This window comes from Pan paniscus, chromosome 12, assembly GCF_029289425.2.
Source record: "Pan paniscus chromosome 12, NHGRI_mPanPan1-v2.0_pri, whole genome shotgun sequence".
In the NCBI taxonomy this organism is placed as follows: Eukaryota; Metazoa; Chordata; class Mammalia; order Primates; family Hominidae; genus Pan; species Pan paniscus.
In genome coordinates this window covers 84,850,643-84,865,231 of record NC_073261.2, presented here as the reverse complement: position 1 = coordinate 84,865,231, position 14,589 = coordinate 84,850,643, and the positions used below count along the sequence as shown (strand labels likewise).

The 14,589-nt window shown below is 36.5% G+C and overlaps 1 long non-coding RNA gene across 1 annotated transcript in view; it reads right to left on the bottom strand.

Moving 5' to 3' along the window:
- LOC134728655 (uncharacterized) overlaps window positions 1–1,633 on the bottom strand; it is a 382,161-nt gene extending 380,528 nt beyond the window's left edge. The window contains exon 1 of the long non-coding RNA XR_010109303.1: window positions 1,400–1,633. This is a non-coding gene — a long non-coding RNA (uncharacterized LOC134728655). The remainder of the gene's footprint in view (window positions 1–1,399) is intronic.
- Between the last annotated feature and the right edge of the window lie 12,956 nt (window positions 1,634–14,589).

Below are 14,589 nucleotides of genomic sequence, written 5' to 3'. Positions count from 1 at the left end.
AAAAGTATACATTTAGGGATGATTACTCTTCAGTTACCTTCTTCCCTAAGAAAAGAGAGTAGCATTGGCCTTCTAGAGAAATTGATGTAGTTTAAGGGTAAAAAACACTGAGTGGTAACTCAAGCCACTGAACAAGACTAAGTTCCTACATGCAAGACGCAGTAGAATGGACTGAATTTTATGAGATCCTCCATTTCTTCCTAAATGCAAATGAAGAACTAATGCATTAATCCATGCATGTTGGGGTTGCTCCCATACAGACACACAAGGTGATTGTATTATTGAGTATGCATCAAGGTCACTATGTTGAACGGGGGTCAAGAGGACCCTTAGACTCATCAGAAGTCTAAATTAAACACCAAGAATAAGGAAATGTTCTAGTGTTAGAACGTGAAAGATGAGATGAGACACAAAGTAGAAACCCAGGACTCAGAAATTCATAATTCTATTGTCTACTGGAGTAAGAACAATTTGAAATAAATTAAAAGTAAAGTAAAATTCATGATTTTCTGTTTTAACCAAGAATCCATTCATTTCCTTGCTTTTGGTCCAATAGTATTGATAAGCATACAGTTCTCTTGGAAATTTGAGCCCTGGGTGGGATCAGTTCAGAGGGGCATAGTATCTGTCTGCTTCATCACTCTTTCAGCAGAAACAATGTTTACTTTCTGCTTTTTTTCCTAGAAAGAGAAAAATAAACCCTTCATAAGAATTCACTTTAGTTTTTTATGTAAGATGTTTGCTGAACACAGCATAAATTCTGTTTTCTTTTTTTTTTTTTTTTTTTTTTTTTTGAGATGGAATGTCACTTTGTCGCCCAGGCTGGAGTGCAGTTGCACGATCTCAGCTCACAATCTCCACCTCCCAGGTTGAAGCAATTCTCCTGCCTCAGCCTCCCCAGTCTCTGGGACTACAGGCACGTGCCACCTTGCTCTAGCTAATTGTTGCATTTTTAGTAGAGATGGGGTTTCACCATGTTGGCCAGGCTGGTGTCGAACTCCTGACCTCAGGCAATCCACCCGCCTTGGCCTCCCAAAACACTGGGATTACAGGCATGAGCCACCACACCAGGCCTATTCTGTTTTTCAAGGAGAACCCCATCCAGAAATGTTAGGAAATAAATATGCATAAATGCTTTTCCACAATGACAGCCACAGAACAAACCTGAAAATCAAATAGTTCTATGGATCTCTACATTTGAGTCTTTGCAGTGTAAAAGCTCTAAATAAAACAAATAACTTTTTCACGTCAAATCTGTATTCATCAGCCACATGCAATTAATAGTATTATTTGACATTCTCCTGCTGTAGCTCCATCTTAAGAGAAGGGAATTCATTTATCAGCTGCTTTATCAGAATAAGAGAGAGGAAAGAACCAAAGTAGAGAAATGTTTACTTACCCTCACATACCATGGCTTTTGATTCTCCAAATCAAAACCATCATCCAAATAACCATACTAAAGAGTCCACTTGAAAGAAAAAGAAAAGAAACAAAAAGAAAGAGGCTTTGAGAATAAACAGTAAGTTTGTATTAAATATTTACTTTATAAAATTAGCATAAACATGAAATTACAAAATACTATGATACTTTTGAGATAAAAGAAGATCAATTACAGATAGTAAAGATAGAATACCTGGCCTTTTACATTTTTTTCCTAATACATCAAATTAATGCATCTTTCAAATCTAATTATGTCTGTGAGTTCCACTGTTTAACTATTGTTCTGAAAATATAAATCCTACTGAAATGAAATAAAAGTAGGTTGGAAAATTTCGATTTCTCAAATGTTGAAAAAGAAAATAGCAATGGAATGTAAATGAAAATTAAGAACCCACAACTCTTAATGCAGGATAACATTTAAAATTTAACTAATCCCCAAATAGCTTTCAGAGTCATCTGATCTAAATATATTAGAATGACAGCACCTGATCTTACATCAAAATGCATTACCAAAATCCTGATATTTTGAAAAGAAAAAAAGAGATTGATATTTATCCCTTACAGTTCACACAAAATTCATAACAATCATGTTGGTATGTGAGACATCCCTAAAGAATTAATTGTCCTTTATATTGTAGTTTGGATTTCAATGATCTCGACATGAGCATAAATCAGTCACGAGCAAATGTTACGTGCTATCAAATGCTCGTTTCAGATTCTTCATCTATTTTAAGAAGTCAGTTTTTTAAAATCGCAATCTCATTTTTGTTAAATTAAACCCTCTGAAAAGGAATGGCAAGTCTCTATACATACCATTTTCTTTGTGCTCTATGAAGGCTACAGAATAAAGTTAATTCTATTTCTACAGTGAGAAAACATCAAATGAGATTTTCTATTGTTCTTTTCTTATAATGAATTTTAATCTTTCCTGCTTCTGTTAGAATCATGAAAGAATATGAACACCTCTTTTATGTCATTTCTGTAAAACCAAAAGTAAAGAGGCAGGCTAAGAAGGCTGAGAACCCAGGAGGTCTATTGCATTGGTGTTCCACTGTGGTCACAGCAGTTGTCTGCCTACTCCTTTCACTGCCACCCCTAAAGGCTAAGTGACAGCAACCTTGTGAATGAGGGTCTCTTTCATTTTCTTTACCGCTTTTCAGAATAAATCAAATTCTAGCAACTTATGCCCAGGATAGTTATTTTGGCTGAAATAGTCTACAGCTTACTGAGGACATGCTTTTTTTTTTTTTTTTTCTGAGACAGAGTCTCACTCCATCACCCAGGCTGGAGTGCAGTGGTGTGATCTCCGCTCATTGCAACATCTGCCTCCCGGGTTCAAGCAATTGTCTTGTCTCAGCCTCCCAAGTAGCTGGGGTTACACGTGCATGCCACCACACCCAACTAATTTTTGTGTTTTTAGTAGAGACAAGGTTTCACCTTATTGGCCAGGCTGGTCTCTAACTCCTGAACTCAAGTGATCCACCCACTTTGGCCTCCCAAAGTGCTGGGATTACAGGCGTGAGCCACCACACCTGGCTGACATGCTTTTTTTTTTTTTTAATTAAGGCAGTTCTGATTCATAAAATCGATTTAGAGCTCTTCTTTGAAAAGATGTTGTTGACACGCAGTTGAAGATTTAAACATTTATCATCATAATCAAGTCCTAATTATTTTAAGAAACAACTGCAAGTCTTAACAGTAATAAAATTTTTATTTGGGGTTCCTAATTCAAGTTCATTTGCCCAGAATTTTCTGGAGGCCTGGTCTACACCACCGTGATATGGATACCAAAAGTAGTATCTAAACTACTAAGAAATTAGGCACAGCCATACACATATAAAATCTTATTTTGCAGCATCGGTCAGTGTTCCTATACACTGAAAGAGAAAGTAAACTTGAAGTCTTCCTGTGTATATAATTTGAATGTTGCTTTTATTCCTAAATCATTAGTAACTGAGGAAACACAATGTATTACATATGTACAAATATAATCATGATCAGCTCAAACATCATTTCTGACTGTTTCACATTTCTATTTTATTTCCAAAACTCATGTATTCAAATATCTATTGTGTACCTGACTGTGGGCCAGGCACTTTTGGAGGCAAGAGGTGCAATAGTAAACATGATAGATGGGTACCCTACTATCACAGAGCTTAGTCTGGAGTGGAGACATTGATAATAAAAAAGTAAAAGCAAAAATAATTTCATTTTAGAAAGTGATAAGTGCTGCGAACAAAATAAAACACAGGGACATACTGGAGAATGAAGGGGTAAGAGCAGGCTAGCGGGTAGATGAAGGCATCAAAAACAGCTCTCAAAGGAGATGGCATTGAACTGAGATTGAAAAACGGGAAGTGGGCAATCATGGATTCAAAGTGTTCTAGGCAGCAAGAACAGGAAGATGTAATACATTTGGCACATTTAAGGAAGAGAAAGAAGCTTAGACTGACTGGATATGGTGAGGGAGGGAGAGAATGTTAAGGAATGACATAAGAAACACAGCAAGGACAGAGTAGCTAGAGTCATGTAAGCCATTGTAAGGATTAGGATTTTATTCTAAGCATAAAGAGAAGCCACTGAAGAAATGTAATCAAGGGGATTACATGATCTGATTTTGTTTTTAAAATTCCACATTGACTTCTGGAACCAGAGTGGTGATTCACACCAGGATGTCTGCTCTGGTGGGCTGAGTGCTAAAGGGAACTGGAAGTTCCCTGGACTGAGGTGACCTAGGACTACCTCTGCCAAGTAGACTGTGTGGGGGTCCCTCATTCATTATCGGTGAGGTTGGCCATAGCCTACTTTCCAGGCTGGGGAGAGGTTTCAGCTCCACTCTTCCTGTCATCTCCAGCCATGTCATTTCACGAAATAAAGTACCAACAATTGAAGGAAATCCACCAATTGGAAAGGCTGTAGCTGGACTGTAACAGAAGCTCAAGTTTAACAGGCATCTATAAAATGCTGAAGAAACCCAGTGTGTACAGAGCAGAAGGATAATAAATCCTGGTTTGTAGCATTCAGCAACCAAACTAAGTAGCAAGTCTATTTATACTGAATGTAAATGTAAAACATAACGGAGTGTTGCCTAGCAAAGGGGAAAAATGCTTTGTCCCACACAGTATTTCTGACTGTTGCTTGGTTAGAACATAAAAATGATTGCTATTTCCTAATGAGTATTGTTTAAAAGGCACATTTTTATGGGCTTTAGTCCTGTAAATAATATTTGTAATGATCACGAATTCTCAACAAGCTGAGGTGGGAAAGGAAAACAAATCTCTAATGAAATAAGTCTATAGAGGCCAATGTGGAGAAGGGGAAAAGAAAAATAGTAATAATTATATGTAGCAGGCTCTTATCATAGCTGTATCATTTCACCCACATAAAAGCCTACCAGTGAAGGGCACTGTTATTTTAATAAAGATGAAGAAACTGAGACTCAAAGACATTAGGAGCTTGCCCATTATCATGAAACAAGTCGGCATCAGAGCTGTCTCTATAGTCACAGCTAAACCTGAGTACAGACTCTGAGTTTTTTCCATTGCACCAAGCAAGGTCAAAGCCAACAATAAACTGGATATTACATTCAGAAGGAATGAAGCCAATGATCTCTGAGAAAGCTACATACAAAATAACCTATGTGTCCTTCCCAGTGACCTTCCATTTCCAACACTGCTGACCCTTGCTGCTACCAAGGTCTCAAGACAGGACTGCTGTAAAGGAGGCAATTTGTGTATTTGTCCCTCAGCCTTCTTATTGGACCTTTTTTCTACCCAGCAATGCCTTCATGTTTCCTTTATTCTCATGTTTTTTTTGACCCCAAAATTATCAGCCTCTGCTCCCAAATTCTTCATTCACCTTAGAGTGAAAATGATTTATGTCAAGCAGACAAATCTAAAAGAGATATTCACGTTATGAGGATAAGATAGTTAAGTTGTTAAAATTAATCACTTTATTTTTTTTATTATTATTTTTTAGAAATCAGTCAGTAGATGGGGGAGCTTTAAGAGAACGAGGGCTTGTCTTGGTCCTCAAGTCAATCTTCACAGAAGGTACTCTAGTGTGCCTGACATAGATTCGGGTCCAATAATGGCCACATCAAAGCCTATCCACCTTATCTCCTACTTTCTTCCCTCCAGACAGACATTCCAAACATGTTTTGTCCTTTTCCATTTCTGCAATTTGCCGACTGCCATGCACCCCACCTGAAACTCATTCCTTTTCTTTATCCAAACCCTACTCACCCTTACAACAGCTCTTGTTCAGGGCCAGCATTTTTTAAATAATCATTTTTACTAGCATTAAATGTAAGTTCCATGTTAAAACTTTTAAAATTCAGAATCATTTAAAGAAGAAAGTTTTTAAATCAAGGTGCTTCTATTACAGAGATAACAATTTTTAATAAGCTTTACCTTGTCCTTAAGCAGGTAAAGACCTAATCATTCCAACTCTCTCTTAATCTCCCCCTTCCCCCACTCCGTTGAATTCCTTCAGTTTACCTACTGTAACATTCAGTTGCCCAGACACTTATTCAATTACTCCTTTAATAAATGTTTGTTCAGTCCACCTACTCTGCATCAGCATCATGCTAGATTCCACGATGGTAAACAAGACAGATATGATTTCTACCTGCGTGAAATTTACAATTTAGTGTCTCTAATTAAGACATAACATATATAACTTCCTAATGTAATAATCTGTGCATTATAGAAGTGAATATTTTCTCCGAAGTGAACTGAACATCCCTGGGGTCAGAAAACACATAATGCAATATAATCAAATACTTAGCCAGTTATTACAATGCCCTGAGGATACACAAAGGCATAAAAGCAGCCTTATGTCTTCATATCAAAAACTGGCTTTATACATATTCATCTAAGAGTTTCAATTATATAGAAAAGAGCCTTATCAATGAGACATTGTTGATTTATTAACATTCTGTTCTATTCTTTTCTATTCCATACTACTTCATTTTGATTTATAATGTATAATAACATAGTCAAATTTTTGTTTCAGGATTACAGTTTATGGTCTGTCCAAGCAGAAATTAAGTCTAGTTTTTATTAGTATAGTTTCTGATCAAAATAAAACTAAAAATTATTATCTGATCAAACACAATCAAAAGATGGGAAATTATAGTGAAATAAGTAGCATATGTTAACTCAAGAATACGTAACTATAATAACTGTGACTAACTGCATGGTATCTGGCACATGGTACATGCTAAAAAATATTTGCGACCAGGCACGGTGGCTCACGCCTGTAATCCCAGCACTTTGGGAGGCCGAGGTGGGTGGATCACCATGAGGTCAGGAGATCAAGACCATCCTGGCTAACATGGTGAAACCCTGTCTCTACTAAAAATACAAAAAAAAAAAAGTAGCCAGGTGTGGCGGCAGGCATCTGTAGTCCCAGCTACCCAGGAGGCTGAGGCAAGAGAATGGCGTGAACCCGGGAGGTGGAGCTTGCAGTGAGCTGAGATTGCGCCACTGCACTCCAGCCTGGGCAACAGAGTGAGAATCCGTATCAAAAAAAAAAAAAGAAAGAAAGAAAAAAAATTGCTAGACAAGTAAGTGGTATCAAGAGATCTTGGATAAGAAAAGCAGGTGTGCAATGAAGAAGCACCAGACTGTATGTCAAGTGTCCTGGTTTCTACTTCTTCAGATAACTTCCTTTTCCTTCAGAGGCCTTGGTCTCTTCACATACAAAGAAGGGCTTAGATTATCCAGCATTCAGTGCTTTTATAGAAGATGTAAAGCAGGTACCGCAAGTAATATTTATTGTTACATGTTTTGTTAGACTTTTCCTAACAACTGAACATAGATAAATACACATTCCACATATGACTTCCAATCAAAAGCTGTTCCTTGCAGTTTTGTTCATAAATTAACACTCAGTATATATAGAAATATACCATATCCTATAAGATTATGGTATACAGCCAGGCACAGTGGCTCATGTCTGTTATCCCAGCACTTTGGGAGGCCAAGGCAGGAGGATCACTTGGGCCCAGAAGTTTGAGACCTGCCTGAGCAACATAGCAAGACCCTCTCTCTATAAAAAATGTTGTAAAAATAGCCAGATATGGTGGCCCATGCCTGTAATTCCAGTTACTTGGGAGGCTGAGTGGGAAGATCACCTGAGTCCAGGAAGTCAAGGCTGCAGTGAGCTGTCATTACACCACTGCATTCCAGCCCAGGCAACAGAATGAGACTGTCTCAAAAAACAGTTATGATGTACGAAGTTTAGCATCTGTTGGGCAAAACTTCGATTACCTATGATCTTTTCTGTTCATCTGAAGTTATCAAGTTATCAGCTCATTGCTCATTTCATAAACTAAAAAATAAATTCCATATTTCTATCAGAAAGAACATTCCTTATGTTTTTTAGGAGATTTTTCCTTTGATGACCTTTTAGTTTTTCTTTTTCTTTTTTTTTTTTTTTTTTTTGAGATGGAGTCTTCCTCTGTGACACAGGCTGAAGTGTAGTGGCTTGATATCTGCTCACTGCAACCTCCAACTCCTGGGTTCAAGCAATTCTCCTGCCTCAGCCTCCTGAGTAGCTGGGATTAAAGGTGTCTGTCACCACACCCGGCTGCTTTTTTTTTTTTTTTTTTTTTTTTTTTTAGTAGAGATGGGGTTTCATCATGTTGGTCAAGCTGGTCTCAAACTCCTGATCTCGTGATCCACCCGCCTTAGCCTCCCAAAGTGCTGGGATTACAGGCGTAAGCCACCGCGCCCAGCCTTATTTTCTCTTTCTTATATCTCCCTGGTAATTGTCACTTTAAACCACCCACAATCCTTTATTAAGTACTAGGGAAATAGAAACCAAAACTAGACATATCTTTGCCTTTTCATATTTACAGATGAGCTAATGAGCACAGATTAATAAGAGGACCTGCCTACAGAAAAAGCAGATATCAGGCCACAGAAATCTCAAACATACATTTATTTTTATACAACAAAATCTTCTTAGTTCTGATATCAGGGTTACTTCTACCCCAGATCACCCTCCAGCCTTGACTCCTCAAACCGCCTCATGTACATTAAGTTTCAAACATATTGAACTGTGGTTTCCTAAACATCTAATGCATGTTCTTGCCCACGGTGACCTTTCTGCAAAAATTCCCTTTCAGCTGGGCCTCTCTTGTTTACATTGCTCCTGCTCATTCTTCAGAACTCAACTCAGGCATCACCTTCTCTGAGAAGTGATTCTTGGTACCACCCTTACCCAAGGGTGCATTTGGATCTCCTCCCACAGCCCTTGTGCAAATCTCTATAGTTGTCTTTCTTTTATGTTTCTCTCATTGAACTATAAGCTCTTCGAAGGTAAAAACCGTCTCTTATTCATCTTTCTTATCTCAATAAGAAAGCACACAGTAGGTACACAGGAAATGCTCATTGTTGAGTGAATGAATGTGTCAATAGTGAATTTAAAAAAACAAACAAAAAAAAACAACCTTTCTGTATCAGAGCTGTAAAAAAGGAACTTAAGAGAACAAATCAAAGACAGGGTCTCAGAATCTGTCTTCCCTCATAGCATATTCTCCAAATAGTAGATTTACTTCAGTGAATCCATTACACTGTAGGCTTCAGGAGTGCAGAAATCCAGCCCTTCCTTTGCAATTTCTTCTGATAGGCCCACATAGAATAAAGAGCTTAAAAATTTTTTTTGTTGGAAATTACTTCCATTTAGGTCCCCTTTCCACCATGGACATTTAAAATCGCTTATATTGTAGGCTTTGAACCATGTATGTAAGACTACTTAGAAGTTAACCTAAGGTAGGAGGATAATTTATCTAAATGCTCCCTGCAAATTTGATGCAAGTGCCTCAAGACCACACTTGTAGAAACACATAGATCTTTAAAATAGATGGATCCTCGTGGAGCTTGCATTCCATCCTCTTCATTTCATTGATGAGGCCAGTGAGACACAGAGCTTAGGTGAGTTGTCCAAAACTGTGCAGCCAGTTGGTTAGAGGGCTCAAGGAGAAGTAGCCATGGGATTAGCAGATTTCCCCAATCTACTTGTAAACAGGCCCCTTAAGATATCTCAAGCCAGGAACCCTGAAAGCCTTTTAATTTCCCTGCTTGATGTTTATGCATTGGTTTCTTAAAAATCCTCGTTTTTCCTCCCAATATTTTCCAAATTAAACATTCAGAGAAAAAGAATAATAATAATAATTTGGATAAAGATTGGGTCTTAAGTATCAATGACATTAGATGATACTTGAAGTTGATGAGTTGTTTGTCAATATTAAGTAGTAATATGTGAGAAGGGTTCACAGAGAGACTCTAGGAGCATTTGAGGAGCATTAGTAGCACTTACCATTCTTAGAGGGACTGCAGAAAACAAAACAGGGGTCCAAAGTGTCTGAAGCTTCTTTTATTACGAGAGAGTGATATCAAGGCATTACTCTTTTAGTTATTGCCTCACTGACACTAAATAACAACCCATCCCAAAACTCAGTGGAATACAACAAGCTTTTGTTTCCATGCTCATGAGTCTGTAGGTTGACTGTAAATCAGCTGGTCCAGGCTGGGAGCAGCTGAGCAATTCTGTTTCAGACTACAGATTCAGCTGGGCTTGGCTCCTTAATGCAGGTTGAGTTCACATCTGCGATACGTGTGTGTACGTGTGTGTGTGTGTGTGTGTGTGTAAATTCTGGAAACTAAGCTAAAGAAGGAGCAGCTACCTGGAAGAAGCTCTTCTCATCACGATGGCAAAAACCAAGCTCTACCACACACCTTTGCTCACTTTATGTCTACAAATATCCCACTGCCCAGGTCAAGTCACATGGCCCAGGCAAAAACCAGTGAAAGGGGGAATATACTCTACCCACAGAAAGATATATAAGAGAGTGAATTTTTGCTGATCAGAAGGCTATGCTATCATAACTACAAACCCGGCTTAAAATTTGAATCCCTCTAACCAATATTTGGAAAGAAGTACATTATTTAATTAAACTTTACATTAACATATTTAAATATTATCACTTGCCTTCCTATTTTATGCAAAGATATAGGGAGATAAAGGCAGATAATGGCAAAGAGGACGCCAGGAACTCAACTGACCTATTTGGTTACTAATGATCAAATACGTTGGTAAACCCAAAACAGTACTCAGCCAAGTTCAAACAGTCCATATAGGTCACCTAAAATTGCAACTGGGTGAAAGTTTTGGAGGAAATACTATTTATACATGTAACAAGGGGATAGAAACAGGGACATGAGGTTTTATTCTAATATGTTTTGGTTCTAACCAGCCAATGGTAGAAAAGTCTATTTATTGCCCTCTTCTCATTTTAGTCCAGTATCTCAACTCAGCCTAGCTCTCATCATTCCACCAGGCCTGCCTGCCTCCCATTTTAGACAATGTACGTCTTTGACTGTGAGATTATGTATGGGATTATCATATTTTATTATTAAAACTAATTTCTCATAAATATAGGACTAAAATATCAGCACTATCAATGACGTTCAGATTAGGAAGTATGGAGTCGCCATATTTATTTTAAAAGTATATAATTAAATATTTGTCTAGGGTAGTCCCGATGTATATTTGATGTCCCAGCATAATTTCTAAAGAATTTTTTTATTTTTAATTTTTGTGGGTACCTAGTAGGTGTATCGTCATTATGTTAAGTGAAATAAGACAGGCATAGAAAGACAAACATTGCATGTGATCACTTATTTGTGGGATGTAAAAATCAAAACAATTGAACACCTGGAGGTAGTATAAAGAGGATTACCAGTGGCTGGGAAGCTCACCATAATTATTTATAATGACCCCTCTCACTCTCAAAATCATCCTGATTTGGCTAATAAATTATATGGTGAACCCAATTATAAAAGATCACATAATGATCTAGAGACCATCACATTAGCTGCTTAGCCCCACCTAATCTTTGGTGAAAATCAGTTAAATTATTTCAAATAGTTCTGAAATCACTGGTAGCTGTATAATCAGGCTAATTTTCATTTATATTTGTCCAACTCTAATGCCTTTTCTCTCAATATTCTATAAACATATTTCAACTGTGTTTTGTCAGAATCCACTATAATAATACGTTACGTTTATTGCAGCTGGTTTTCTGGTCAATTTTCTGAAATTCCAGAGATGTAAGTATATGCTAAAGTGAGAAGCTATAATCTCTCAAGTGGTTCAGAGAAGCAATAATCTCTCAAGTGCCTTCATTTGGCAAGAGGACAAAGCCTTCAAATTATTATTATTTTTCATAAGACAATTCCTTTCATTGTTAACCATCCTAGGGCCAGAATTGTTTTAATCCACAGATTCTTGTTGGTTTAGAAATATTTAGACATTTTGTTTCCTGTATTGTAGGTTCTATATGCAAAGTCTTCCTCAATGTTTTTGGACCAACATAGTTATTGATATTTGGACCAATGCAATATAGAACAAAATCCACCACTATCCTTATACCCCAAGACTGATCTGATTTTTTTGATGTCAAGGTGTCAGTTCATGAACAATCAGTTACTACATCTGCGCTACCAATCAGATCAAACCAATGATATGGCTAATAATTTTTAAACAATGGATTATTCAACAAAGAGAGTATAGACTCAATGCAGAAACTATAAAAGTAGGTCAGAAATATCCACAATAAGATAAATACTATTTGTAAACTGTCTTCTTTTGAGACAGCTAACTGCCCAGTGAAAACATTTTTTTATTTTCTTTTTGGCCTTTCAACAATGGGGGTTGCTTCTATCCTCTTTCTGTTGAAACTTCCACAATTCTTATTTCATTTCTAACCCATTCTTTATTAGTAACCACACTTTAATTTTAGATGCTAAATTGCATCTGGTGCTCTCAACCCTGGTTTGTCTGACTGCTTGATGTGCTTGCAGAACACCATTCAGAACCCTGAAAAATCATCAGGTGTCATTGTATCATATGAGAAATGATGGCTAGGTCTAGGAAATGGATAACAAAGGATCTTGTCACTTAAACAATAAACAATCTGTCTGTTTGATCAAAGGAAAAAAATCAATCTTACCAATTTTAGTTCCATGATAGGAAAAATAAACTAATGCTTACCCTTGCAGCTGCTTCTGATGATTATAAAGCTAGAAAAAACAGCTCAATAATCAGGCTTCAAGAGAATTCCTGTTTAAATACTACCTTATAATTAATAGACTAACCTTTCTAATTTTCATTTGAAAATTAATTCTCAGTTTGGCTGGAGTGCACATGACAAGGTAACGCATACAGTAGATATCCAAATAGATATTAACTGACCGAAAAGCAATGACTGATATGGTCATTTTCCTCCATTCCACAAAATACTAAGTACCTAACGTGGATTACAGAAGTCTGATAGATTACTCTCTTTCCTGACAATCACAGACAAAATAAAACATCCCAGAAAAAGGCTTTTGTATCTGTTGTTCTTAAACCTTTCTACAATATCATTTTTGAATAAGACTGTAGGCCATGCACACCAATTTGAGTCACAAGGCACTATGGAGTCCCATATTATACCAGGAAAGCACAAAACAGTATTCTGTGATGTCACAGAATAGAGAATGTTACATCAGCAAATATTTTAACAAAGTACAATATATATCTATAAAAAAGCATATATGTATAAGTACTTAAGTATACAGGCATTTTATACTTGAATTTAACACTAAACATATAGTGAACATCCTCATTTTTCTTTAACTATTTATAAAACATATCAAAATTTTCCAAAATTTTTAGGTTATCTTGTGAAGATGAGCAGATTCACAGAAATGCTAGATAGATATTCAGTAAACTGAATATAACAGCTTTTGCTAAGTGATACTATAGCAACCTTTATTTTTACTCTAGAAATTATCCTCACACACAAAAAACACTCTGCTATTTCATGGATTCAGTGAAATTTTATAAAGAAGTCTAATGGGTATAGTGTTTCTTGTTGTGATGATGAAGATGTTCCAGAATTAAATCATAGTGTCAGTTGCACTATCTTGTGAATATACTAAAAAACTACCAATAACATACTTCCAAAGGATGAATCTTATTGTATGTGAATTATAGTTCAGTAATACAGAAGAAATAACTCTTCTATTTGATAAAAAATCTGTCCTATTTAATGTTATACATTAAAGCTATATAATTAACACAATATTCTGATTAATAATCACATATAATTTGAAAAACTTCCTTCAGCGTTAATAGCAAACAAGATAATAATATGAAGTTTCATTTTATTTGTGAGGGTGGGCAAGAGAAATAGTGTTCATTTCTAATTCAGGGACTAACTTTCATAGAGGTTGTAATAATTTACAATCTCATCAACAATATAAGCATTCCCTTTTCTCTGCATCATTGCCAAAATCTGTTATTTTACTTGTTCACAATAGACATTCTACTGTATAAGATGATATCTCATTGTTGTTTTAATTTGTATATCTCTGATGATTAGTGACATTGATCAATTTTTCATATGCTTATGGGCCATTTGTACGTCTTCTTTTTAAAAATGTCTGTTCTTTTCCTTTGCCCACTTTTTAATGGAGTTGTTTTTCTCTTGCAAATTTGTTTAAGTTTCTTATGATGCTAGATATCAGGCCTTTGTTGGGTGCATAGTTTGCAAATATTTTCTCCCATTCTGTAGGTTGCCTGTTTATTCTGTTGATAGTTTCTTTGACTGTACAGAAGCTCTTAAATTTAATTAGATCCCATTTGTCAATTTGTGCTTTTGTTGCTATTGCTTTTGGTGTTTTTCTCATGAAATTTTTGCTCATTCTCTATGTTCAGGATGGCATTGGCTAAGTTGTCTTCTAGAGTTTTTATAGTTTTGGGTTTTACATTTAAGTCTTTAATCACTCTTGAGTTGATTTTTGTATACGGTGTAAGGAAGGGGTGCAGCTTCAATCTTCTGCTTATGGTTAGCCAGTTATTCCAGCACCATTTATTGAATAAGGAGTCTTTTCCCCATTGCTTGTTTTTCTCAGGTTTGTCAAAGATCAGGTGGTTGTACGTGTGTACCCTTATTTCTGGGCTCTCTATTCTGTTTCATTGCTCTATGTCCCAGTTTTTGTACCAATACCATGCTGTTTTGGTTATTGTAACACTGTAGTATATAATTTGAAGTCAGGTAATGTGATGCTTCCAGCTTTGTTCTTTTTGCTT